The 27,294-nt window shown below is 41.3% G+C and overlaps 1 protein-coding gene across 6 annotated transcripts in view; it reads left to right on the forward strand.

The window, feature by feature from the left end:
• Positions 1-27,294, forward strand: part of NUP93 (nucleoporin 93) — a 119,007-nt gene that overhangs the window by 50,164 nt on the left and 41,549 nt on the right. The window contains exon 1 of one of the 6 annotated variants that reach the window (XM_021705813.2): positions 14,695-14,813. The exons of the other annotated variants lie outside the window; for them this stretch is intronic. The gene's annotated coding sequence lies outside the window, so the exon portion shown is untranslated. Of the gene's footprint in view, positions 1-14,694; positions 14,814-27,294 lie in introns of those variants that run through there. 6 annotated transcript variants of the gene reach the window in all.

Here is a 27,294-nt window from a genome sequence, read left to right on the forward strand (position 1 = left end):
CTCAGTGGGGAGCCTACTTCTCCCTCTCCCTCTGCTGCCGCTCCCCTTGATTGTGCTTTCTCTCTCTCTCTCAAATAAATAAATAATCTTAAAAAAAGAGAGAGAAGCTTAACTGACTGAGCCACCCACGTGCCCTGCCTTGTGGATCCTTGAAGATTTATAGGCATTCACAGTAGCACTTGGTTCTGTGGTGAGGTCCCAAACTGCCGCAGAGGTCTTCATGTTGAATGAGTATGGTGGTGGGTGTTCTTCATTGAGAAGGTGCTTACTGAATCAGGGCCTCCCAAACAAGTCCCCCGACCCCGTTCATCTCCAGCTGAGAGATACTCATAGGAAAATAGAGCAAAAATGAATTACTAGGGGGAAAAAAAGAAATAAAAGACACGCAAAATGCAAGCCTTAGTTTTTCAAATTAAATTCAGTAGACAAAATTACTCCATCAGCTTGGTCTGAAAGTTTCTAAATGCTTATTCTCCGTTTTTATACTTACCTGCTGCAGACTGGACACCAACTACTTGGGGTCTGGTACTCCTTCAACCACACTTTGAGTAAACTAGTTTAAATAGTTGTGTTTTCTTCCTTCCTCCCCCCCCCCCTTTCCTCTTTTTCCCTCCTTCCCTATCTCCCTTTTTGTTTAGTTTAAGTATCCCTGCTGGTGCAGTGAATAGTGGCACTAAAGTTTGAGTTCCTGTCTTCTGTTTCACTACAGCTAAAATCAAGGAGGCAGAGAGAGGTTTACTGAACATTTATTGCGTCCAGACACTGTACTAAACACTTCTGGGTTTCCAGTAACCATTTGAAGTGGGTACTATTGTTAACCGTATTTCACTGATGGGAAACCTAAGGCCTACAGAGGCTAGATATGCCAGATTTGAACTCCCTTATGTTGGTTTGAGTTCAATACTGTGCCCTTCGTCCCCTGGGTTTTGAATTTCATTGTACATCAAGACTGTTTAGTAAAGAAGTGAATTTTCAAGATCTATTTGAAAGAGGAAGGTAGTGAAAGTGTTTCAATAGAAATATTGCTCATTGATTGCTCATTTAGAGCAAAATAAAGAGTAGAAAGCCCACAGTGAATGGATGTGGTGGGCATTGCTCTTATTTACATACACTTAGTAGTGAAATAATGTTCACTGTGGGAGAAAGCTGGAACATGCTTTCTAAACCTTTATACAAAGCCCTGCTGGGTTTGGGAGGGGTGGGGGAGATGAGTTTTGCGGGAAGGCCAAACACCCTTTATCTGTTTATCTCCAGGTGCTTGCTTTTTTGCCATAGTTTTGTGCTTGCTGAGCTGTCAGTTTAATTTACTGTCTAAAGCTCAGCCTATTATTTCTCAGGTTTGCTGCCCTACAGGTATACTGTAAAGGGTTTCTGTGAAATCTTGGAGCAGCTTTTAGTTTTGAAATGCCAAGTCTTTGTTCTTGTGAAAATAGGTTGTGTTCAGCTTCTTGCTTGATCATCTTTGTTTTGTTTTGCTTCTGAAGCTGAGCTTGAGTTAGAAGAATGATGCTAGAAGCAATTTAAAGGGCACATCAAGTTTTTTACTGTAATCCTGAACTATTGATTGTTGACTTATTTGTAGGTTTAATGCAGACCCATTTCCTTACTTAGCGTCTGACTGGCCATTAAGCTCTGGCAGTGTGCCAGAATGTTGAAATCTTGCATCTTATAATATGATTTGGCTGTCTAAGGGTATTATGTGTGTTTGGTTTTTATAGACACAGACAAGGCCCTCGACTTTGTGTGTGCTCCAGAATACAGGAAAGGATTTCTCTACAGCAAAATTACTCATTCAGTTCTAGGAGACAACATAGAAGTGAGGTGACCTGGAGTCACGCAGATTGGTACAGTTCGGACTCACTGGCTCTTACAAATAAATGCAGACTAACGTAACAGAATCTTGAAGAGAAGACCAAGCAGGGAACTGAAAAGGCATGATGGTGTTCCAGAGTAGGCCATAGTTAGGCACTCCCATGTAAGTGGCCCTCAGCTTGTGCCCTGTGCCACTCTCCTAGCATGAAGTTGGAACTAGAATCTAGCCAAGGGGCCGGTAAAGTGTTCTGCTTACAGAGGGAGCTGGGCTCAGAGTGGTTAGAGGAGAAGTAATCACTGTCTCCAAAAGATTTTTCCCCTCTTCTTTTACAACCTGGACACCTCTTTTTTTAAAAAAAATTTTTATTGTTATGTTAATCACCATACATTGCATCATTAGTTTGTTTTTTTTTTTTTAAAGATTTTATTTATTTATTTGAGAGAGAAATGAGATAGAGCATGAGAGGGGGGAGGGTCAGAGGGAGAAGCAGACCCCCCGCTGAGCAGGGAGCCCGATGCGGGACTCGATCCTGGGACTCCAGGATCATGACCTGAGCCGAAGGCAGTCGCTCAACCAACTGAGCCACCCAGGCGCCCGCATCATTAGTTTTTGATGTAGTGTTCCATGATTCATTGTTTGTGCATAACACCCAGTGCTCCATGCAGAACGTGCCCTCTTTAATATCCATCACCAGGCTAACCCATCCTCCCACCCCCTCCCCTCTAGAACTCTCAGTTTGTTTTTCAGAGTCCATCGTCTCTCATCAACCTGGACACCTCTTGACTGGAAGAGAGGGTGGGGGCTGAGGGAGTTAGATGACAAGGAAACATTAAATTTGGGATTTTGAGAGTGTGGTTGGGAACTGAATGGCTTTGGGAGAGAAAATTCACTTTTCCCCCTTATTACAAAAGTAAGAGAAGCTTAATTCAGAGAACTTGGAAAGTGGCCCCCAAGTATGCTGTCTTGACTGCCATATTGCCCCTCAAAGTTGTCAGAACAGCCACCATTTTGGAAGTGTTAAATTGTTTGGACTAGGTACTTGAGGCTATAGAACATCTGTTTGGAGTGACAAGGAAAATAGATTTAACGGGGAGGTGAGGAACTAGTCCATGAAGCATGTGTTAGAGATCGGTATTAAAATGACCCTCATAGTTCAGAATTGGTTAATTCTTATGAAACGATGTATAGTCTTTTCCTTTATTCTGTAATGGAAAAGCTTCCTAATGTGTGAAAAGGGATCTGAGACATGACGGTTTCATGAGTAATTATTATGTCATTTTGCTGCTTCCCTCCAACCATTTGAATGAACGGTTATCTGTGACTTGGTCCTAATTTGGAAGATACAGGGGGAAATAATAGGCCAGAAATATTATGTGGATTTTGAGCGGCACACCACAATACTTCTTCCATTTGTGTGATACTTGCAGTGGGCTTTGCCCATCACTGTCTTATTCCTTGAGATGGAATCGGTTGAATGGGTGTTGGCATCATCTTTTTAGATGATGGGAAACATACTGAAACCAAGATGGAGAGATGACTTACTATCAAAATGTGGAACTTGAACCCAGATACTTCTTAATTCCTTGCCCTGTATCGTTATTATCATGCCTTGCTGAGGAAGGCATCAGGGGGTGACTGGTTAGGTAAATTCCAGATTATTATTATTATTATTATATTTTGTTTTTTTGCAAAGACACTAAGCTAGTTCTTTTGTCACTGGTCATTTCTTGATGTTTTGGTCCCTTCTTTCCTGTCAGACCTCTTACCTGTGACATTTCCATTTATTCCCTTCCATGTGAAAGCTTTGCTGGTTAACTAAATCAGTTGTAGGGATGAAAATGCTACTTAGAAGAGTAATACCATAAACTGAGTGGTGGCAAACCTCACTTTTCCCATCCGAGTACGCTTTGGAACAAAAATGATACTGATGTTTGTTGCTGCCCCTGAATAGTTTCCAGATGCCCTTTATGTGAAGGGGCTCGGTCTCTAGAGACTTGGCTCACTGGATAGAGCCAGTCAGCCTGGTTTATGCTGTCCGAGTAGGTCATTGGTGGCAAGCAAATGTGAAGTGGCAAACCAGAGCACATGTCCTATTTGGAACTTTAGGTGGACTAGACTATGAGGGTTTAGAGCAGATTAGGGCGGGAGGTTTTCTCTTTTGTTTTTCCAGTTTTTGCTTTCTATTCCTTCTCTCCCGGTTTCCTTCCTTCCTTTAGGCTGCCCTCCCTTCCATTCCTTTTGTCTGTTCTTTTTATCTTTTCTCCTGTCTTCCTTTCGTTCTCACTTTCCTTCTGTCCTTTGCATCCCTCCCTCTGTCCTTCCCCCGACCCCTTTAAACTGGCTGTCCCATCAGAGGCAGCCATTGCTAATGGGGGAGTGTACCTCCTTTTTTCCAAGCATCTCTTAGCTGTGAAATCATGGCTTTTAGAATGGTTCTGCAGCCTCACAGCATGCAACTCCGCAACTGTCTTGCAGTGTAGAGTGAACCTAGGCTAGGTGTGTGGTTGAGCTGGGTTGGCTGGAAAGATGGATTCTGCGCGAGCCTGGCCTTGTTGGCTGCCTCTTCCTCATGTGCTCTCATTACTTGTGTTTTCAATTGCATTTGCAAACCCCAAAGATGTGGTATTTAGTTTTATCCATCTATTTAACCTGCTTATGTTTTACTCTTCTAATGGGTGCCCTGAAGTGTGTTTCCTTATATTGGGCCCTTTCCTAATAGCTTCTGGTAATATTCTGCTTTCATTTTTTTTGGTGCCTGACTCAGCTTGATATTGAGGGTGTGTAAGAATTTTCTGTACATAGCAAACTAAGGTTTTGGGTAAGGGTGTTACGACTTATTCATTCTTTTTGAGGATTGATTATACATTAAAGCCAAATCCTAAGAAGAGGGAGTGATGGGGAAGAAAATGACCAAAGAACGGGGAATATTTGATTTTGTTTCTCATGTTTTAGGAATTAAGTTATAAATTAATCTAGCCCCAGTTTCATATGTGTTCTTTACCACTTGTTAACTATTCATCCTACTAGCTCATTTTTTGGTTGGGGAGGAGGAGTGTTATGGAACGGGGTTTATTTTGGAGCAGGAGACATATTGCAGAGCCCTTCAGGCATCTAGGTTTTTCCCTGGGAGATAGGAAGGGAAAGGAACTGCAAATCTCATCTCTGTTTTTGTATTAGTTGTCTGCCTCAGGTTGGTTTTAATTTCCTTCTCCATTCCTCTCATGCACTGAATGCCTTTGACAAACAGAAAGAAGCTCTTTGCTGGTTATTCTAAAGTGTGGTGCTCAGACTAGCAGCATGAGCATCACCAAAAACTTACTAGAAATGCAGGTTCTCAGGCCTCACCCCAGATCTACTTAATCCTAATCTCTGGAGGTGAGGCCCAGAATCTGTTTCACAAGCCCTCCAGTTTGAGATCAACTGGATTAAGTGATGACAGAAGCCTAGTTTAGGTAAATCTTGCTTTTCTAGCCATCTCTGCCAACTTTTAAATTTCATCCACCTGTGTACCAACCCTGAACTTTGAGGCTGCAAAGCAGTGTGTTTATCTTTTGAGTGTTTGAGTCCATAAAGAATTTGTAACCACCCTCGTTTGTATCTTTGCTTCATCAAGGACACAGTGGTCAATAAAATATATCTGAGAAACTTGTATATATTAAAAACTTACGACTTATAATTGGTCATTGATTACTCTTTCACTATGGAGGTATCGACTCTGATACTGAGGCGGTAGCTCAAAATACACTGCCTAAAAAGCAGTCAGAGCCCAGAGGGGAATGAAGGAGAGAGGGAGACAGGAAAGGGAAGTGGAGGGATTAATAATCCCATCTTGGTTAATCATCATTATCCTCTCTGATCGCTGTGAGCGGATGTGCTGTTGCTTCTGCAAACGTTAATAATTCATGGATGGACTATGCCAAAGGGAGGCCTTAAATCTGGTCTCTCAGCAGATTAAATACACCGTCTGCCATCAGTAGGAGCCAGGAGAGATGAAAGATGGACTTGCTGTTTTTATTCATTAACCTGATTTTCTCTGCCTTTCTCTTCAGCTCCTCTCATCCTCATTTTGTTTACCTTTTCATTTGCTTCACTGTGTGCCCTCCTCCCGCATTGAGTGAGTGCTGGGACTCTTGGGTCTACTGTTAATGACATTAGATTTTACTTTTCCTTCTCTGCTAGTAACAACAGATGCCATGAGAGAAAGCAGAGAGGCAGAATAACTATTTCCTTGGAAATGTCTAAATCAGTCTGCATATTTGAAAAATGTATTAAAATGTGCAAAGCCTGTGTCTTAGAAATCATTTGAAATGGCTTCTCTTTGTTTTGAAGAGTAATTCTGTTTTATAGGCAGCTGAAGATACACATAGTGTTCTTACTTCAGGTAGGTCTTGTGGCAGTTCCCCATTTTATAGATGGGGAAACTGAGACGTGAAGTGAGTGACTTGTGTAGGGCTACCTAGAACCGACTTCTTCTCACTCCAACATCAGTATGCTTTCCACTAGACTTCATTACCTCTTCCTTTTAGAAATCATATGTAAGTAGCCTTAAGGAGGTATTTTACCCATATTTCATCATACTCATTTCATTAGTAAGGCTTAAATAGAACTTAATTGGATTAAGTTTGAATACTATATAGGTAGCTAGCTTCACAGGAACACTTCTGATTTCATTCTAGGTGTAAATTTGCCAAAAAAACACCACAGTTAGAAGGGTGGTGATAGTCTGCACTCTTATGTAGACATTTCCAGAGCTTCTGAATAGCAGCCCTCAACAATTTATAGGTTGTTCAATAAATATACGTTGAGCACTTACCCCTGTGCATGATGCTTTGTTAAGCCCCCTAAGTGGATATAATAGGGTCGCCATCTTTAGTAGATTTTTAGTGTTTTTAGGTTTACCTGAGGGGATTTGGCTACTTGGAATACCCCAATATCAACTTAAGGATGCGAGATGGCAAAGTAGTAGAACTGGAAATGGTTTAGTCACCTCAGTAGTTTGCTGGAGGACTTAGTGGTAAGAAGCATGTTAATAAAACCGGACCATTGTTTTTAAAATGATTTCCACCCGTGTCACTGCTGGAAGGCTGGTGGAGAGAAGGGTGTGGGAAAAGCAGATTTTAAAATCAGCCTAATTTTCATAAAACTGTTTTAGAATTGCAAATCCTTGCGTTCCTATTGTAGAGGTAAGAAGTACAGAGATGAAAACCTGACCGGGTGTCTTATAAGGCACTGTCTGGCTTGCCTTGGTTGTCTGTCCTGACCTGAAGTGGTGTGGGGTGGAAGGCAAGGCCTCCTCTTACCTCTCCCGGCCCCTCTTGCATGGCCAGCATCCTGTGTGGCATTGCCGTGTTTTCTGTTTCACATTTATTTTGTTGCTATTCTCGTACAATTTTTATTCTGGTTATTTTCTTTTATAATTTTCTTAAGGCTTGCATCCTTGAGTATAATTTTATTAGGTCTTTTTTTTTTTTTTTAGATTTTATTTATTTGACAGAGAGAGACATAGCGAGAGAGGGAACACAAGCAGGGGGAGTGGGACGCCGCCCCAGGACACTGGGACCATGACCTGAGCCGAAGGCAGACGCTTAACGACTGAGCCACCCAGGCGCCCTAATTTTATTAGGTCTTAATGCCAAAATTTATTTCTTGCTTTGAGGAATGCCATATTGAACTTTATAATAAGGATTAATGAGAAAATAGAATCCTGCCTACAATTTTCCTTCATAGAAAAATGTCGGGAACTCTATTTTGCATGGCAGTGAATTTGAAAATCTGACCAGGTAATGGAATAAATACAGTTTTTTCCTGTTTAAGTTGTTGAGGATTGGATAATTTTAGTAATCCTTTTCTTTCTATTGAGAAGTCTTTTTTTTTTAATCACTTTCCATCTTATTAGTGTTTTCCAATTAATAGTAGAAATAGAAAATGTGTGCAGGAAAAAAATTACATGAAAGTTAAATTAGTGTCTCTTTTCTAAAATAACAGTAATAATATGATGAACCTTGCTTCAGTAAGCAAATCCAAACTCTGAATATCTGCATTTATAAGAGAAATCTTGGGGTGATGTTTAGTTTTAGTATTCCTTCAAATAACAGCCTCCCTACTGAATTTAAAATAGAATTTGTTTAACAGAATTCTATTTACAATCAACCTGGTAAGAAATACATCTGTTGTGTAAAGTACGTTGGTAATAAGAACTAGTAAGCTAGATGCCCTTCTTTTGTATCCACCATTATCCCCATTTGGTAACTTAAGATTCCATGGAATCTGGGACTCAAATACATACTTGAGCAGTTTTTCTTGGGATGGTGTCTCATAGTGCTGTGCAAAGAGTTCTGTAGCATGAAACCCAGAACCTAAACCCAGGACTTAGACCAGGTCACTCTGTAACCTTGGCCAGAATTTGAGTTTCTCCGTCCCTTATTTTCTTTCTTTCTTTTTTTTTTTTAAAGATTTTATTTATTTGAGACAGAATGAGAGAGAGAGAGAGCATATGAGAGGGGGGAGGGTCAGAGGGAGAAGCAGACTCCCCGCCGAGAGCAGGGAGCCCGATGCGGGACTCGATCCAGGGACTCCAGGATCATGACCTGAGCCGAAGGCAGTCGCTTAACCAACTGAGCCACCCAGGCGCCCCTCTTTTTTTTTTTTTTTTAAGATTTTATTTTTTTATTTGACACACAGAGAGAGATAGCAAGAGCAGGAACACAAGCAGGGGGAGTGGGAGAAGGAGAAGCAGGCTTCCCGTGGAGCAGGGAGCCCGATGCGGGGCTGGATCCCAGGACCCTGGGATGATGACCTGAACCGAAGGCACTTAACGTCTGAGCCACCCAGGCGCCCCTCTCCGTCCCTTATTTTCTTAATCTGTGCCACAGGGGAAATGAATTATCCCTGAAATTTCATGGCTGTGACTCCGAGTCTTCATATACTTTATTATTTCTTTTTTTTTGTCTTTTTTTTTTTCATGTATTTTTTAATTGAGGTAGAACTTCTTCATATAGTCTGCAAGTTCTTGCCAAATCACTTGTTCCCTTTATCTAAATACTGAGGCCTGATAGATACTGTGATATATATATTGTGTGTGTGAGAGAGAGAGAGAGAGAGACAGACAGACAGACAGACAGACACAGACTGACAGAGCTCTCCTCATTCTGAGTTTCTGAAATCTGGGACTGCGGTGAATTGCCCTGGAGGAATATTTGAGGGGAGATGCTTCCTCCTCCCATTTTAGCCTATTCCCATTAGTAACTGCATTTACTGGGGAACTGCTTCCTGAGAAAGTGTTTAAAGTGGAAATCTTACTTCCGAAATTAGTTCACCCTGGTGTGTTAAGTTTTGGCCTACTTCTAAACCCTGTTCCCACCCTTTTTGGTTTATAGACATACCAGAGGCAGAACTCTGCTCTGGGGCAGCAGAAACTCATCAGCTCCTCAATGCAGAGGGAGCTTTCTTTTCTGTTTTTTCTTGACCCTTGGGCAGACAAGTTTGCATATGAGCAACAGGGAAGGAACTTCAATTTGTTTTACTGCTAAATAATGACATGCAGAAATCAGCTGATTTTTGACTGCCTAAATCTAGCGGCCCTCACTTAAAACAGTACTCAAGGTGAAATGTCATTGATAAAATTAGCAGATTGCTTTTTCATTCTCAGCTGATTTGTCAGGACAGATCAGCTGTGAATGCCACGCCACTGACTTTGGGCCAGGACCATCTCATCTTCCCTGAACCTCCTTGGCACTGGATGCAACTGAGAAGGAAGCCGACTTTGGGAATTGAATACTGTTGGTAATGATGCTTAGTCATAGAGAAGAGTTTGGTGCCTCTGCACATTGGCCAAGAACCACCTCAGCATCTGTCTTACTACCTAAGGCTGCAGTGATCTCAGGGAGCTAAAGAGATTTGAAAGAACAAACATGCAAAAATAATAGTTAGCTCCCCTTGAAGTCGTTGCCTGTGTCTACCTGCATGGGGTCTAGTGAACACTGATAAAAATCAATGAAGTGTTTTTGTTGAGTGCCCAGTAAGGACAACACTGTGGTAGGCACTGGTGATAATTAGAATAAACATAAATTCATAAGTTCATTGTCTTCCACCTGGAGAGTCAAGACTGACTAACATTGCTATAATAGGATCAAACTGTCCAAGAGGGTGTAAAATGACAGGCAGAATTGAGTGGGAATGATATGAGGTTCTTGATGACATGGGACTTCACAGGAGAGGAATGGGTAATGATGAGTGAATTCTGGGGTAGTTGGGGAAGACCACCTAGAACAGAGAGGATTTGAATGGGCCTTTGAAAGCTTAGCTTGCAGGAAGTGAAAGAGGATATGAGAATAATAGCCTGACCAAAGTCAGGGAGGTGAGAACAGAAGTTATGTGCTAAGAAATGAAACCTGTCAGGGAGGGGGTATCAGATGTGGAAGGAGTGACTGCCAAGCAATGCAGTGTAGGCAGTACATGCTGTCAAAAGTTTTGGAGCAGGTAAATGTCAAGGAGAAAGGGAGGGGGCTGTGGAAACACATCTAGGTTGGCTTGGCCAGTAGAAGGGATACCTGCTGAGGTCTTGTTCAGAGACATTTGTAATAACCCAGCCATGGTGATGACACCAGGACCAGGTTGGTTGGTGAGAAGGGGAAAAGATGTGTGAGAGATGCTTGGAATAAAACATCTGCCACACTTGGTGCCTGATGGGCTTAAGAAGGATGTTCAGAAATAACTTGAAGTTTGTAACAAGGAGAAGGGTTGGTGTTATTGGTCGAGGCAGAGAAGTTAGGAAGATTAACTGGATTGAGAGTTGAGATTTCATTTCAGTTTTTGATGTTCTGGCAAGACATCCCATGGAAATGCCCCTGAAACATTTAGAGATGGGATAAAAAGCACTGTTCAGGAAATAGCTCCAGACAGAATTTTCCAGAGCCACTGGTCCAGAGGTAAGAATTGTGGCAGTAAAAATGAATGTATGGGAGGGGAATTGTATGCCATGGGGCAAGGGAACAAGGTCTCAGCGAGGAGAAAGGAGCCAGGAGGAGGTTGGGGATGGCGGGGAGGGGAAGTGGGGTCCAGCTATGCCTCAGAAGGCTAGGGGGTAGGGCCCAGTAATTGCCCAGCCTCACATGGCCTCTCATTCTTAACTCTTAAAAGCACTTACCCACCAGTGATATTACTTTATCTTCCCAGCAGCCCTGTGAACCTGGCAGAAGGTAGAACAGAGCTCACCAGGGATCTGTCAGATTTTGATTTCTGGATAAAGCCCTGCAATATGCAGGGTACGTTAGAGCTTTATAGTTGTTCACTTGAACATGATAATTTCACCTGGTGATTATGATTATAATTCTACTTAAACCACAGAATTTCAATGGCTTCCCTTTTCTGTTCTATAATCTTATTTATTAATGATAATAGGTAGGAAAAAAGGAGTACTAATGCCACACCTTCAAAAATGTCTCATCTTTGATGTGTTTCAAGTGTGGGCCTAAGGAAATTGGAACTAGCCTCCCCCCACCCCTTTTTTCCCCTATTTAGAAATCTTTCAAACCAGTTAACTACTACCTGAAGGGTCAGAGGGTCTTTGGAATCTGGATACCTTAAGTTGGATAAAGTGTCCTACTTTTTTAGGAAACATCTTTCTCCTCCTGTATGTGTACTTCGCTGAGAAGTTCTTTTATGGACTGATTGGTAGAATCTGTAGAGAGATGGAAATAGAAATAACAAATTTGAAGCTTTTCTATTGAAGATTCTCATTACAGTGAATTCTAAGGAACTATGTAAAGGCATGCTTTGTTGGATTTTGCATAGAATACTATTTAGGAATTCAGGCCCTCACCTGAAATTAAGATATCTTTCAAATACAGAGACCTTAATCCACTTTGGGTGGTAAGCTCCATCTGTCTTTGTACTTTTGGGTGTCTAGATTTTTTTATATAGTGTGTATCTGATGTACAACTAGCTGTTGTTAAGAATGGTGCAGTGCACAGAGGATTTTGAAATGTGGTGTCGATCCCTTTGATAAAAAGATCGGACATTATTTCCATTTGTATAAGCAAGCCCATTTTTATCCCTTATGTTAATAACTGCTAGGTCCCCTAGTAACCTATCCTTTTTTCGTCTAGCTTTTGGTGCTTAGGTCTATATAAAACCAAAACAAAAATAATGGACTACCAAATAAACATTTAGGAATTGATCACTTTATGTTCAGCTAGTGATAAAACAAGTGGAGAAGTACCTCCTTTGTAAGGTGGCTTCTTTTCAGTATTCTTTTTAATGACCTCCACGTACATATTCAGGCACCTGGAGTCTGAGGCAGGTTAGTTAACACTTCTCTATACCCTCTGCTCCAGGGTCCTTTGTAGTTAGAATATTCTGCATCTGGTTTCCTTGGCATACTCATAGATTGGAGGAAGACAGAGTCTGAGCTGGTTTACAATTGATCCTAGCATAAAGAAATACCCTCTTAATTTATTTGTTGTCCGTACTGTTGGAGAAAAATGTCTTAATAGGGACTCAAATGAGGTGGGGTCTTTTTTGTTTTGTTTTTTAAATTTTAGTAATGGAAGGGGGGTTTTCTCATTCGCCTGTAGTGAACTTCAGATTCAGATGTCTCCCTCGGGAATAGGATTTAACCATCACTGAAATGGTTTGACTTAACCACACGGGGATTTGGGGGTTCTTTTTTTTTTTTCTTCCTTGCCCCTTCCATTCCCAGGCAGAGACTCCTATTGCATACCGACCTCAGGTCCAGTGAGGTATTTATTTGATCAGAAACAAAAGAGTTTGCTTCTTGCACTGGTTCAGAGAGAGGTCCCCCAGGATTGTCTTTTGTTCAGTAATTGGAGCATAAGCTGAGCCTGGTTAATTTCAGAGCTACCCCCAACACACGTTCCTGCAGTTTCCGAACTGCTAATGGTACCTTGTATTGGGTCTGGAACAACAACAACAAAAAGCTTGAGTTGTTGAATGTTAACTGGAACTACTCTGACATCTGCTATGGCACCTAATAGCACTGTTGGTGCAGTTAATTTTAAGTTAGGGGAAGAAACAAAACTAGAATGCTCCTCCGCTTTACAGTGCTTGTTAACACATGCACCTCCAAATTATGCATTTGGTGCTATCACAGTGAATAAAACAAAGGAAATCATGAGTTGATTTTTATGTTAGTAGCAGAAGTTCTTTCCTTGTTATGCACTGTTCAGATACCCGTGTGTTCCTGTGTTTTACATTCTTTTTCGGTTGTTTATTTATTTATTTTTTAATAAAGGCAGAAATGTCTGCAACATTTCAACTCTGAGCATTTAATTGGCTAAAGTTCTGGTATAAGAGATATAAGTTAATTATTTTAATTGTTTTTCTTTTAAAGCAACAAAACTTTGTTCTGCTTCTTTAAATACCAAAATGATGATTGTAGATGAATAAGAAGCTTAAGTAGCCAAATTCTAGATGCTAAGTAGCCAAGTTAATACTTGTATAAAAATATATGACAGAATTGGCAAATACCATGTGCCATTCTGGTTCTGCAGTATACGTGTTGGTTTTGCAACCAACAGATTGCAATTGTGGGGTTTGTGCTTTTTGTTTTTGAAGATGGAAGGGTCTTTCTCGCAGTATTTTTTTTTTTTCTTTCTTCAATCTGCACCATAATGACAGTTCACTACCTGACTGGCCTGAGCTTAATCATCTGATGCCTGGTTCTTCGTGTGGTTTGATCTTTGCTTTTTCACAAGCTTTCCTTCAATTGCACAGTTGTTTGCTGCACTGAGTTTCTTTTAGTGACAATGAAAAGCGTATGTTGGTATTTTAATGTAGTCTTTCATTTTCAGGTTATACATTAAAACATGGAGGAAAAAAAAATCCCTGTCTGAGGAGCTCTTTTAAAAACCATCACGGTAGAATGGGAATATTCATTACTTACACATCATATATTTTTCCCTAAATGTTGTACAAAGAAGTGACAGTTGAGCCGAGCATATGTTAATAAAAGGTCTGCATTTTCCTGTGTCACTGACAGTTTCATTGGCTGTATATTCCTGAAATGCAAATAGCCTCAGTTCTGTTCAAAGCTATAATTAATCTGAATAGTTATTTAAACAGTATTGAAATCTTTTAACTACTGAGAGGCCAAACATTTAAGATGGTGAATTTACTGTTCTGTTTGAAGGACGGTACAGTTGACGAGGGCACAGCGATATGAGATGCTTGTGTATGTTGGATCTACACATTCTGTAGGCTAAAATGGCAGAATCTGTCTGCTGCTGTATAAAATCTTTTAACTACCATTTATTTTAGCATCATGGCATGTGCAAATTCCTGCTGCTCAGTTAAGGGACCAGCTTCACAACTGGTGTTACAATCTGTGGCCACAGCACTGCATCACAATGCAGCAAATGCATTTTCCACATTAACCAAACATGACAGCTGAAGCAATTATTAACCATGCAAGATGTCGGAAGTCATCAAAAATTCACATCAGAGTAATTGCAGTGGCTTGGGTCAGAGGAAAAAAAAAGTATCATAGCATTCCTTGGCTACATGTTGTCTCTCCCCCTCTTAAATCTTAACTTGGTACAGTCCGTTAACAATAAAATACCCTTCTGTAACCTATAAACTGTTACTCCCATCAGTTTGTGCTTTCAAACCGATGGCTGACTTCTCTGAATTTGTGTAGAGCAGTACGCATGATGACGCTGTGCCCCAGGGGCTGCAGTGTACCCTTTTTGAGGGGACCCTGCAATCTCATTGTCTAATTGGACTCTTCAATGCTTCAGTCATATCAACATTTGCAGAGTGTTCTCTTTTCCTTTTTCTTCTTTCTCTCTCTCCCCTCTCCCTCCCTCTCCTCTCTCCTTTCCTCTCCCCCCCCCCCCCCCCCCCCCCCAAATTCTGGCTGTCTGGAGTGGGAAAAACTTGAGCACTGGTTCCGGTGGAGCCCATCCCACATAGAAGGTATGGAAGAGCTGCAGTGACCAACAGCATCGACCGGTCTGTAACTCCTAAAATTTGAGAGCTGCAGGTAGGATTGTTTTGTAAAGAAATTAAAATAAATGCACCCTAGTAAATAGAGTGACAGCATGTTGTTGCAGTACCTTTGAAAGACAAGGGCTTGGCTTGTTTAAAATTTCAAGATAAATTCAGAGGATTTAACTTATTTGATAGAAAAAGTACTTGATTCTCCTGAGAATTGTTCAGATTTGTGCCTTGTCATTCTAATATTGTTCTTAAAAAGAAAAAAATCTGTTGGGTGGGGCAGAGAGGTATTTGCTTAAAGATTTAAATAGTTGGTTATTTCGGATTTTTGCAGACTTCAAGTAGTAAGTAGTATGGACTTTCTTTAGGATTTTTTTGAAAGATGAATGTGAAGTGCAGAATTCTTATATGAGGTAAAACATTAAAATAGAATTTCTTTGCTAAAACCAGATCCTTTGGGATTTTTAGGTGACTGTGTGTGTGTTTGTGTAGGATTCCTTATTTCAGTCATTTATATTTTATTATAGGGAAAAAGTACTATTGGAGGTATTTGGGATTATCTCACAGGAAATGCTTTAGCATAAGGCTTTAAATGGGAAGAATTAAATAGTAACACCAAAGATGTGGACTTTTAAGTATTATTACATGTAGGCAATTTCAATTAAGATAGTTACTTTTTCTTTCTTAAATTTATCCTCAAAAGAGTATAAGTCCTTTCAATATATTTCACATTTTTGGTATAGAGAATGTGATTTCTGTACATGAGATGGAAACTTCCTAAGTCGTGAAAGCATTATCTGGAAGGTAATGAAATTATAAATGTTGCCTCTAATACTTTTAATACCTTGATTAATATCAGAGATGAAAATGTTTTTGATTCAGTGTTAAAAAGCAGCTTGCTTGTTGTCTTCCCTTACAAACAGCAGGAGAAGACAGTGATGTATAGCTTTTTATCCCAAGGAATGTATTTGTATCATGGGACCTGTAGGGTCTGGACTTCTTTCCGAAGCAGGGACTTTGAAATTGCTCACCTAGTTGAGAGATTTAGCTCCCTTCAGAGGTGGGGGACTTTCTGTACTCTTAACAATAGGAAGACTTGAGGAGCTGTCAAGTGGGGAATGGAGGAGAGCTACTCAGGGAAGGGAGAGGAACTGAGAATTTTGCTCGTCTCGGCATTGGAGGTCTGGATTTACCCACGACTAAGATTCCTTTAAAACTCTCACCCAGTGCAGCATTGCAAGGAATTGATTCTGAGATGAGACAATGAGCTGTGGTTTGCATTTTGTAAAGATGGAGGAAACCTCTCACACTGACCCTGTATGGTAGATGACTCAATTATCCGTGCCTTGGTACAGTTGCAGATTATTTTCCTTTGTCTGAAGTGGGTGGATGCCAGCATCTTTATCAGAGCTCCTTAATTTAATGTATGGAAAGTGTCTCAGCCACCATTTTTAACAATTAGCTGTATCATGGTTGAGGTGAGCTGCGCTCTGAAGGCAGCTGCAGGGCCAGGCCATTTCATTTACATTCGGCTCCATGGCACAAGAGCTTTGTGACTGTAAAACTCAGAAAATGAATTTGCACACTGCATAGAAGAGTTCTCTAGAAGGGTGGAGAATATTCCCAGAAAGAAAATGGAATCCTTTTGTCTACAGTAAGTATTTCTCATATACTCACATAGCGGGGAGAGGTTGAAAATTTATCTTTGGTTGAATGGGCAAAATAGACTTTAGAATGAACGCTGTAGATATTAAAGGTGTAAGACAGAGGTTCTTGGATGTATGTTTTTATGTGTGTGTCAGAAACCAAGGCTGATACATGTATGTTTGGAATATAGGTTCTGTGAGTGATTTTAACACATGCTTTTAATTAATTCTTCTCTGGTAATTTAAGTTAATGAGAGGTATGAGTTTATCACCAGTCAAAAGGTGAAAATGACACTTGGGAGGAAAAAAATCCAAATGTGATATATTTAAGAGTTCAGGCTTCTTTTCACTGTCTTTTACAAACAGTTTATTTTCCAGTCCTAAAGAAAATTGCTGGATTTTAGTTTAGGTTTTGTGTTGTTTTTTGTTATTAGAAGAAAACCCTTCCGTGTTAATGATCTGTAGTAGCTGATTGAAATATATAAAAAAAATGTTGTAACAAAACAAGATTTTGTCCTAAACGATCAATAGATTGAGACTTTCACTCTCATTAATGGGGGTAATTCTTAGTGCTTTCTGTTAATTAATAGTTGTGACTTCAGAGCTACTTGTGGAAAACTCTTGTTTGTGATTGTAAGCTTAGAAATCTTGATTCTTAGAATTAATTGGATTTGACTTGGCTTATTCCTTTGTTCCTTTATGCTGTTACTGAGAGGAAATAAGTGGATTTTAACTTTGATTTGTGGGTTTATTTTTTTAACGGCACTTAACCCTGAAGAATTTATAGTAAGTGTATTTTTACAGTAAACTGTACCATGAAGAATTTGCTCAAAATCCTTTAGTAGCCGTTTCAGGGGTTTGAATCTTCACAGAACTGAGTATTTGAGAATCTTTTTCACTTGATATCAAATTTATAAAGCCAGCTGTTCTTCCAGGTCTTGTTGCACTAGCTGTTATTCATCCTACTCACTGAATGCTGGTTTTCTCTAATTAATAGATGTTTTTGAAACTAAGGGAGAGGAAGGTTTTCATATCAGTTTTTTCATTGAAATAGGAAGGCTCAGTTATCCTAAGCCCTGTTCAAAATCCTACAAAGATTCCATAAATCTTAGGGTTGCAGCATAAGAGCCTAGGTCTCAGTATGATTATTTTAACCCTAGGAAGGACATTTAATATATTCATTGTTTGGATATATGTTAGAATGCAAAAGGACTCTTTCCCCCTTGGTTTTTACAAGGCTTGCTCTTTGAAATAAAAGAGTTTTAGGCAGCAAATTAGAACTCCATTTTAACTGCAGTTTTGCTTGCATAAAATGTTTGGTTGGATGGCATGAAGGGTGTCACAAAGCCTTCCTTTGAAATTTTTAAAGCAAAACTTGGTTGAAGATTCCGGTCTTGTTTTCTTTCTCTGGCTTTATGGAAGCCATGTACGAGATACTCTGGGGAGATAGCAGAGACCCAGTTGCTTTCCAGTTTCTTTGCCTCTACCATGGTCTACTCAAGTTTGGCTGCTGGGAAGAGGCTCTCCTTTCTGGTACTTGTAGGGAGATTCCCAAATCTCTTCAATCTGGAAACTTCGGTTTTCTCATGCAGTTTTAGCCTGGCTGGTAGTAAAGAGTCAGGGGCTGGCTCTTTTTGCTACAAAAAAATGTATTCATATCAAACCTTTGAATGCTCTGGCAGTGCCATAATGTAGATAAGTAAGCATGTCGGCCAGCCCGCTAGAAGCGTTCTGTGGCACTAAGATGGCAGTGAGGAAGGAGTAAAATGGCGTCACCAGGAACGCTGTGATAAGAGGTGCACCACACAAGTCATTTTTCTTCAATCAAGTTTGGAGACACCTCTAGTAGCACTGCTTTGCCAATTTGCAGTTACTTTTTATTGTGTTAGAAGAGAGAAATTTTGAGATTTTCCTGAACTAAAGACTTAATTAGCATTTATATCTAAATAGCTTCCAATTGTTACTTTTAAGAAATTGGTGAGATATGGATAAAATAAATTTTAAATAGTTATTTTATATCAACATTTCTAAAATCCCTTGCTTTGTGTTTTCTTCTTCTTCTTTTTAATGTAGAAACATAACTCCTTCCAATATAGGATGGATTTTTAGAAAACAGAGGACAGTATGAGTCTCCTTTATGGCAAGATGAAACTAGCATTCCTATGAAAAGATGTTATTTGTCTTTGATTCTGGTTTTCATTCTAGCTCTGTGTGGGCTTAGGTTATTTTATATGTAAAATAAATATTGCCACCTTCAAAAACAAAGTTTATTGTATTTCTTTTGTGGTTCAAGGTATGGATTAATTTGGAAGTAACCTGTAGTCATCGTGGTAGTGACAGTGCTAATTTCTTACCTGTTCCCTTCTCTCCTGGAGTTGGAATTTCAGAGCTGGCCTCGGAGTTGATGAAGTGTAATCAGCTCATCCTACAGTTCGATAAAGCGAGGCTTTACTGTCATTAAACAACTTTCTCAAGGTCATACATCTGCAAAGCAGTTGATTTTGCCCCAAATTCAGGCCACCTGACTCCTTATCTGTGCTGTGCTATGCCTATGTCTGCATCTGACTCATGTCTTTCTCCTTGTGGACTCGCTGGTAACTGATGGGCCTGATGGATTGAGCTTTCAGCAGAGCCTGTCTTTACTTGAGCAGCCTAACTCACAGAGATGTTCCTGCTCAGTCTTGTCAGAAATGACTTAATTGAGCTGTGCCTGGAGTCTTCCTGCGCCTGTGTTGTAGTTGATACGCATTTACAGATTTATCATTTATAAACAAACATTTAAAAATAAGACACATTTGCAAGTTGAGCTTTTAGGTCGTCCATCATGTTGGCTCAGTTCAAAGGAGGAAGTACTCATCTCCTGGGGTGGGCATGGTCATCACATTCGTCTGCCTTAAGCTGAGATGGAGCCGGGCATTTTGACACGCCCTCTCAGCAGATGACTCCTTCAGCTGTAGGTATGAGGGGGGTCCCATAGTGCAGGGTTGCCCTTTTCCTAGTATGGAAGGGCTGGCTGAAAGGTTTTAGCTCCCTGTCAGTTTCAGGCTATTTGTATTCATAAGATGGTCTTGCATTCTCCTCCTGTAGTTTGTATTTGCCACTCCAGCTAGGCAGTATTTTCTGTTTTCTCTACCCATGGTGATTAATGGTGAGTGGCGTATCCTGTGGCATTCCCTCAACTCTGACAGGGTAAAGTCAAAACGTTTCCAAACTTAAGGTTTGAGAGAGAGAGTAAAATCCCGAGTACTGTTAGCAGAGCAGAGGCGTACCATGACAAATTCCGTGTAAGACAACTGGAAGTTATAAATAAAAGTCTCTTGCTTGTTTTAGTGGACTCCAGACAAATGTTTGAAAAAGAATTTCTGAAGAAGAAGAAACTGCCGCAAAACCAAAGCTCCCTTTTCTCTGACAGCCATGATGATCAGTGCTCCAATCCCATCGGCATAAGCAATGCTGCATAGCGGGAGGAGCTGTGATTTTCGACTGCAGTGTAAATGACTGACACGGCGTACCAGCAGGGAATTAGTATGACACGTGGTTCTCAAACATTGTCTTGACTCACAGCGCTCCTTGTGCTTGCTAAGTAGAACTTAATCCTGAGCGCTGTAGAAACCAGCCTGGCAAAAACCTCTCAGTTCCCACCTGACCGGCTCAGAGACACACCCTCTGCTGTCTGTTCTCACAGCCCCCAAATCTTGCATTTGTTTCCTATTTCCAAAGGGAAAAGACACTAGATGGGAAAGCAGGGGATCTGTGTTTTTCATAAAATACAGGGTTGTTTTAATGAGTTCTTTTAGAGTGGGTTTGGGGGACAGTGGCAGGGGATGTCGGCCATGATAAAAGGCCATTATTGATGCATTCCCATTTTATAGTGCAGTGTGGTTTTAGTACCCAAAGTTCTTTGACTGTGGACTGATCCATCACCAAGATGGAAATCAGTTCCCCAAAGACATAATAAAACATTTTTATCGTCCCTTAATGTATATCCTCCTCCTCTTACCTTAACCATCACTTCGAATGGCTATGGCATTAATATTTTTTAGATCTATTCATACCGTTGGGTGAGGAGAAGGTTCTGGTGCTGTTTTTGAAGCCAGACATACTTTGCCACACTATTATATCCCATTTGCAAAACTAGATTGAAGTTTTCTCTTTAGAATCTTCCCTGGTCTTTTGTCCCCAAAGGTTAGCCCTAGTAAGTGTACTAGTTTTTTACTGGCGCAGGGAGTAGGGCAGGGAGATAAAATGTTCAGAGTTGCTGTCCTTGCTTTCTCCCACGGGGCCACCTCAGCAGTCTGAGAACAGTTGGCTGGCTGCCCTCCCTCCATCTCTGTCTTGGCTTCTAGTGTTCCTGTTCCTTCCTGCCCCACTTCTAGGAGTGGAGGGAGAGGGTGGCCAGCAGAGGCCCAACCACTGCAGCATGGCGCATCCTGCTGTATCATGGCCCCTCTCTCTCACTAGGACGCAGGCTCTGGCTTGTTTTTCATGAAGTGGTGAGATTGTCAGCACTGAGCAAGCCACATCATCTCCCCAGACCTCTTGTGACCATCAGGGGAAGTTATTTATGCAACCCCAAAAGGTCACTGCAGGGCTTTGCTGGATCTGGGAGGAACGGGGAGTTCTGCTGAAGTATTTTTTTTCTCACTAGTGCCTAAATGGCCATCGTTTATTCTTTTACTCATTAATTTATGCTCTTACCCTCTGCACCTAGTCTCCCAGTGACTGAGCCGAACAGATTGCTTTCCTTTCCTGGAAGGCCAGAGATAAGGAACACATAACGGGAGTGCCCTGGACTCCCTAAAAGGGCACAAACAGTTTTGTAGCAGTAGCACAAGAGACTTAACTGGCTCTTACAAGGGTGCAGCTCTTAACCTCAGCCTTACTTTGCAAGGGCAGTATCCCAGTGTGCTCAGAAGCAGCTGCAGCTTCATGACTTGGCGTAGAAATAGGAAGAGACATCTGGTAGTTGTGTGCCTCCATTGTGTTGACAAGGGAGGTGTGCTGTGCGCTCTGCACCCCTCACTGCCTCACACAGGAATGGCACATCCCCGTCCTCAGAGACTTCCCCTTCTGGGTCGTGATGAGTCCTGCCTCTTACATTCTTTCTTTACTCAGTACTAAAAGTCTTGGAAATTGGGTTTTTGTTACACGGTAGTTATTTCCCTCTTCCTCCTCCTCATCCTCCTTCTCCTTTCATGGGTTGGGGAGGATAATAGGAAGGGATCCACAGAAGGCAGTTAGGTGGGCTTGTATGAATGGCTCTCTCAGAGGCCTGTGGCTTTTGCAGAAGGCACAGGTTAGATGGAATTTGATCATGCCTGGACTGGCATGCCCTTGAAGAGACCAGGCGTGCCAGCATGCTTAAGTCAGTGCTGTCCGGAAGGCCCTGGGTGGATCCAGAAGGAGGCATTTTCTCAGAGCTGTGTGTTCTTACCTTTTGAATCTCCTTGGACACACTGGGTTAGCTTTAACCTGTAAGAATTTGTAGACCATCCTTTAAACCAATGCTAATTATGGGAGCAAGTGATTTATTTTGCCTTAATGGACCCAAATCCACCACCTAATTGTGTGACCCTTTGTTTAGCCCAGTAGTAGAACCCATGTACAAAATGGGACCCTGCAGCCTGACAGTGACAGATGGCCTGGTGCCCATGCAGCGCCATGTTACAGTGACAAGGTTTGCCACCTGTGGGTCCAGAGCTGCCTGCGGGCCTCTGGATCTGCTGAGCTGGCAAATGGTGGCACTCCTCAGCCACTCTTGCAGGGTCTGCTGCCACCTGCTGAATGAGAGCGGCTAGGCTTTTGCATAAATGCACAGTGAGAACTCATACAACGGCATTAAAAATCTGTTACAATTGGTAATGTCAGCTGCTGGCTTAGCACTGCTTTCTGCAGGGGGATTTTTTTTTTTTTTAAGATTTTTATTTATTTATTTGACAGAGAGACACAGCGAGAGAGGGAACACAAGCAGGGGTGAGGTAGAAGCAGGCTTCCCGCGGAGCAGGGAGCCCGATGCGGGGCTCGATCCCAGGACCCTGGGATCATGACCTGAGCCGAAGGCAGACGCTTAACGACTGAGCCACCCAGGCGCCCCGATTTTTTTTTTTTTTTTAAGATATCTATGTATCTACTTTTTAAAATGTAATGTAGTCTGTGAAGAAACAATTTAAAGTATTAAACTTTTTTGTAGAAAACATGCTGTGGGATTTACTCTAAATACCTGAGTTGTAAAATAAAGCCTGGATTTGCAGTTCCGTCTGTATTCCTTGCAAAAGGGGATGCGCTATCTCTTGGGTGTTTTAGGCTGACATTTTATGCATCCTTACTGTATTGCATTAAATATTGCTCTGATAAAATAACCAGACATGCTGTAAAACCATATGAAATTCCCCCAAATCTTGAAAATGTTTAAATTTTAAAATTTCTCTGTTCGTCTTTTAGGCTTTATCAGTAATGAACATCTCTCTGCACCTGAAAATTCCTTGAGGCGTTCTCTGTAGGCGCCACAAAGGGAGCTAATGAAAAGCTTGTCCACACCATCTGATAAGCCCAGCGGCTCCGAGTACTGGCAGGGTTTCTGTTGTGCCCATCTGAACACAGTATCTCGCTTTGTCCTTCCTCACTTTCTCCTGAAGTAGCAGCTTTACCTTTGTAAAAATCTCACCCAAGAGAAGGTTTCCGAAGAGGTTGTTTGTTCAGAAATTGGGAAGAAGGGAAATTTAGGCAAGGTTAAGGGAGTAGTAGGTATTTTACTTAGAATGAGCTGAAGCACATAGTGGATACAACTCACACTCCTGTCTTTGCAGAAATCAGACACTGCTCCCTTTCACTATCTAAAGTTCTGATGGCTACTTGCAGTGCTTATTGGAAGTCTTCTTTCCATCTTGGGCCGACCCTCTTGATTATTCTGGTTTTTAACTTTCTTTTTTGGTCTACTTAGTTTTCTTTTCCCTTTTCATTGCCTTCCTAGCTGTTGCTTGTGTCTTGGCAATGTTTTTTTTCATCTACGATGACCATTTTCTCCTGTCAGTGCTTACTTGTGTTATTTTGATGTGGAATGTTGGTTACAGATTTCCTATTAATTTGTATATTGTTATGTATTAAATGAGAGAAGATACAAGACTTTTAAAGCACTCACTGTGTGTTTTTGTCTTATGTCAGATACCTTCTCGTAGAAAGCCTGGCCCGCTGTGGGTGCTTCACTTTAAATTTTGTCAGAGTAGATTGCCAGTTGATCTGTTGAAGGGGAAGAGACATGGAATGGTCTTTTGTGTTCTGAGGACCATGTAAAATATGGCTTTTGCTTTGTGGGGCCAAGCTAGACTAATGATTTTATCTTTTTTGTTTTATTTTTTAATGGTCAGGAAATCTGTGTTCAGAATCTTCAAACTGTTTATGTAACTGTCCAGCAAATCACTTACTTGTTGTAGGTGGGAAGCAAAGAACAGTGAAAAGAGTCACTGTAAGCTCTTTTTTTGCCATCTTACTTTCCTAGCTAAAGTGGATACAGAAATTTTTCTCACAGAGACCCTTATTTCTTACAGTTTTCACTTTTGGAAAGCAAATAAGCTAAGAGAATTTGGCCATATGACAAAAACAAACATCCTTGTGCCCACTCCCTTCTTCTGCAGTAGGAGTTAGCTGCCACTTGTATTCTGAAACCCAGCCTGCCTGGTGACTAAAAATAAGGCCGTTTCTTGCCTGTCTTTCCCAGCGTGGCTGTCAGGTCCCTGAGATGGAACCACACGTTTGATAGGAGAATGGCTTACCTGTGGTTAGGTTCTGGGTTGTTTTTGGTTAGTACCGGTATCCCCTGTGCTTTTCAAAAGTCCGTGTTATGCCACTTTGCTTTTACAGAAGGACCTACATTAGTACCTGTTTTTGCAAACCAAAAGAAATCCAAAGCGGACTTCTGTTTTTACGAAAAAGGTGAAAAGCAAAGCAGCCATCAGCATTTGTCTTGTAGCACACACCCCGAGCAGTAGCCGTGCAAGCAGCGCCCCTGAGAGCCGCACTCAGCATCTCAGCCTCAGCCGCCAGAGCCTTGAACTGTATCTGTGAGCATCTGTGCTTTATCTTGTTTTATTCGGTGCCTCCGTTAACAAGATGTACTCTAAGGTATCAGAAAAGCCAGAGAGAGGTTATTTTGGGGGTCTGGGAACACTCAGAAATTTTTTCATATGTATTAATGGTAATTGCTTCTTTGCTTTATGTCTTTTTGGCTTACAAAAGGTTTCAAAGGAATGTTCTACTTTCAGATAGTGGGGGAAACCTTTATACATTACAAGGCAGCCCATTTCCTCTGTTAAAGGTGGGACACATGGGGAGGTTGCCTGGGTGGCTCCGTTGGATAAGCATCTGACTGACTTTCGATCTCAGCTTAGGTCTTGATCTCGGGGTCATGAGTTCGAGCCCCGCACTGGGCTCCAAGCTGGGCGTGGGGCTTACTTAAAAAAAAAAAAAACAAAAAAACACATGGCTGGAGATATTGCTTGGGCAGATGTATGGTGTTTGTTCCACAGCAATAAATAGTAATATTTTGGGACGCCAAAGAGTTGACATCTAGAGCAGTAATTTCCAGCTTTTTGTCTGTGACCCATAGTAAGAGGTATATTTTATACCATGATGCACTTCATACATAAAAATATGTATACATAATTGGAAGAAAAGTTTCACAGAACAGTATCTACCCATACCACACATCTCTGTTGCATGTTACTTGATTGAAAAAAGTGCTGATCGGTTTCATGACCCAATTATGAGTTCTGACTCACATCTTGAAAAACACCATTCGAAAGGAATGCCAAAAACTGATATTTACTGTCTCATTCCTCCCCTAACTATATGAGGTAGGAGGAAGAAAAGAATAAATATGCAGTCATAAAATATCTGTTTATTCTACCTTGATTTGCTGTGATAGAGACAGTATGGTAGAATGGAAAAAGGTAGAAAAGGGGTCAGAAAATTTGGATTCTACAAACTAGGTGATCTTAGTATGGACCCACAGCATTGTAGAGTTGGTAGAGGCTCTAGAAACCATCTTGAATGGCCCTTTCAGCGTTTAAATCTATATTAATTAAGGACATACTTTAATGTATGATCCAGTTAAGTAGCACTGAGACACAGTTTAGTGTTGAGTTAAAAGCGAGGACTAGAACCAGATGTGTGTAACCCTCGCCTAGTACAGAGTGATCCCCATAGCAGTGAAAGGGTTAGCCCTTATTGGTACTGGTATAAGAGTTAGTATTCTCTGACCCTCCAACTTCATCATTCGTAAAGGGGAACTGATAACGGACGAAGAAAACAAATTTAAAGGTATTTTTTGCTTCCTTCCTGGACTCTGTCTTTTTAGAGAGAAGAGGAAGCTTTTCCTTATTTTCTTGATTTAGAAGTGTACTGTTCCCTTATTATCTTAGAAACATTGGGTCTCTTGAGAGTCAGAACTGTGTTTGAATTGGCCTCTTCCTTTTCCTGGTTGGGAAACTGTGGTCCAGTTAGTTAAATGCTGAGATTCTGTTTTTTGTTGTTGTTTTTTTTTTTAAGATTTTATTTATTTGACAGAGAGAGAGACAGCCAGAGAAGGAACACAAGCAGGGGGAATGGGAGAGGGAGAAGCAGGCTTCCCGCAGAGCAGGGAGCCCAATGCGGGGCTCGATCCCAGGACCCTGGGATCATGACCTGAGCCGAAGGCAGACGCCTAACGACTGAGCCACCCAGGCGCCCCTGAGATTGTTTCTTACCTGTAAAATGGAGAGGGGGTGGATGGGGGCAGAGTGGAGTGATCATGTCTGTTTTTTCATATTGTTAAAAGATTAGCAGTAATGTCTTTGAATTGCTTGGAGCAGTGTCTGGCCCTTAATTGCTTCCTGAATGGGAGCTATTATATGTTACAGAAAGCTTGAAACCAAAACCCATTCAAGGAGCCAGTTAGAAGAGGGTCTGTTTCCAGGACTCTGGCAGTGAGGAGCAGTATACAGATGGGGTAGTCAGGAGTAGTTATCTTACTTAGCAGGCCTGCAGATGTTTGTGGAATGTTCTTTATTGAGTGGACCAGCAGTAGACGGGTCGGGTGGGAGACTGTGAGCAATTAGAAAGTGCTTTGTCGTCTGCCTTCGGCTCGGGTCATGATCCCAGGGTCCTGGGATCGAGCCCCGCATCAGGCTCCCTGCTCTGCAGGAAGCCTGCTTCTCCCTCTCCCACTACCCCGCTTGTGTTCCTGCTCTCGCAATCTCACTCTCTCTCTCTCTCTGTCAAATAAATAAATAAATAAATAAATAAATAAATAAATAAATAAATAAAATCTTTAAAAAAAAAGTGCTTGTTGGCAAGAAGAGGGTTAGGGTGCGGTGCTCTGAGGGTCACAGTTAGATGGCTGGCATCTCCGAGTGGGAGGTGGGCTGTTCAGTCTTGTCTGTGACCAGGGTCTTCATTGAGAAAGGCACCTCCCAGGTCACCCTTCATGCCCTCAGTCCTACAGAAAACCCATTTTCTGATGAGCTATTAAAAGTATATCTCTGGGATGTGGGGTGTGAGAGGTACCTCCCAGAAGCAGTGGGAAGGAAAGGAAACACATGTGGAAAAGGGAAGTCGAGGGAGAGATCCGTGGGAAACTTGGGCCCAGGCAGGTATTTTTCTAACTATTTAGTTCTTTAATTTGTTACTTTCCCTTAAGGTGTGTATTCTTTAAAAGAAAGTAACTGCCACTAGATGGCACCCAGACCCCGGAACTATTCTGACTGTATACATTATAGTTCTGTTAAAGATTCTTTTCAAAAGATAGGCCACTAATGTGTTGTTTTTAAAAATAAAATGTGATATGTAGCCTGTTTTAGAGAGGAATAAAGGATGAAAAATTAAAATCCAAGATCTGTGTATCTTGTG

Source organism: Neomonachus schauinslandi, chromosome 16 (assembly GCF_002201575.2).
Source record: "Neomonachus schauinslandi chromosome 16, ASM220157v2, whole genome shotgun sequence".
Taxonomy (NCBI): Eukaryota; Metazoa; Chordata; class Mammalia; order Carnivora; family Phocidae; genus Neomonachus; species Neomonachus schauinslandi.